We start from the raw sequence: 1365 nt of genomic DNA, 5'->3' as shown, positions 1-1365 counted from the left end.
TAATATATATATATATATATATATATATATATATATATATATATATATATATATATAGAGAGAGAGAGAGAGAGAGAGAGAGAGAGAGAGAGATTTGTTTCTTATGGCCAGTCAGAAAGTGATTATTGGTTTTGAACTAATAACGGTCTTAGCGGAACAGGCGACTCCTTAGACTCGTTGGCCGGAGGTACATAATCTATCTACAATTGGACATGGTCAGTTAGGGCTGTAACCAAAATTCACGAAACGAAATATAGATAGATACATAAATAATTAGATAGATCTTGTGTATATGTACGAGTATATTTGTATATATATATGTGTGTGTGTGTGTGTGTGTGTGTGTATGTGTGTGTGTGTGTGTGAGTGTATGCATGTATGTGCGTGTGTGAGTGTGTGTGCGTGTGTGAGTGTGTGTGCGTGTGTGTATGTGCATGCATACAAATATCTACGAGTACACACTTATACAGATACATATTTGAAGCACAAGCATTTTCGTTTGCACCTCAAGATACAGGCACATATGTCCACACACTCACACACACATACACACGCACACGCGCACACATATGTACAATGACTCTTCGGTAGATCTGAAAGAGATTGAATAAGGAGAAAGAGAGAGAGAGAGTGCAAACATCACCTCCAACTTGTCCAGAGTGCAGCACAGTTTGGCTTTGTTCTACCACCACCACCATCACCGCCATCACCACCACCATCACCATCACCACCACCACCGCCTCCACCATCTCCACCATCACCGCCATCACCTCTTCCTGCTCCGTTGCTGCCGCAATAAATAGATAACTGAAGCAAGAAAAGAAAGAAGGAAAGAAGGACGGAATGCTAAAACAACGGACGGCATTAGTGGAGTTATGTGAGGAATTTCGGTCAAACGAACCAGTCCAGTATTTTATCTTGTTGAAATGTCTTTCATTTAATTAAATAATCTTGCATTCTATACATAGACATGTATAACTACACACACACACACACACACACACACACACACACACACACACACACACACACACACCACACATTAAATCATAACATACATAATAGCCATCCATCTATAGATGTCTGTGCGTGTGTTTGTGTACTAACCTGAGTGTGTATGTGTGCATATATGTATGTGTATATATATATATATATATATATATGTGTGTGTGTGTGTGTGTGTGTGTGTGTGTGTGTGTGTGTGTGTGTGTGTGTGTGTATACACGCACGTATATATAGCTGAAGCTAACTGATAGCCTTCTAAGAAAAATTATTAATTATAAATTAGTTTTATATATACATATACATGTATACGGACATACACACCCGCGTGTATATATATATATATATATATATATATATATA

Source organism: Octopus bimaculoides, chromosome 6 (assembly GCF_046866305.1).
Source record: "Octopus bimaculoides isolate indiv1 chromosome 6, ASM4686630v1, whole genome shotgun sequence".
Taxonomy (NCBI): domain Eukaryota; kingdom Metazoa; phylum Mollusca; class Cephalopoda; order Octopoda; family Octopodidae; genus Octopus; species Octopus bimaculoides.
The sequence above is the reverse complement of the archived record's forward strand: the minus strand, read 5'-3'. Positions refer to the sequence as shown.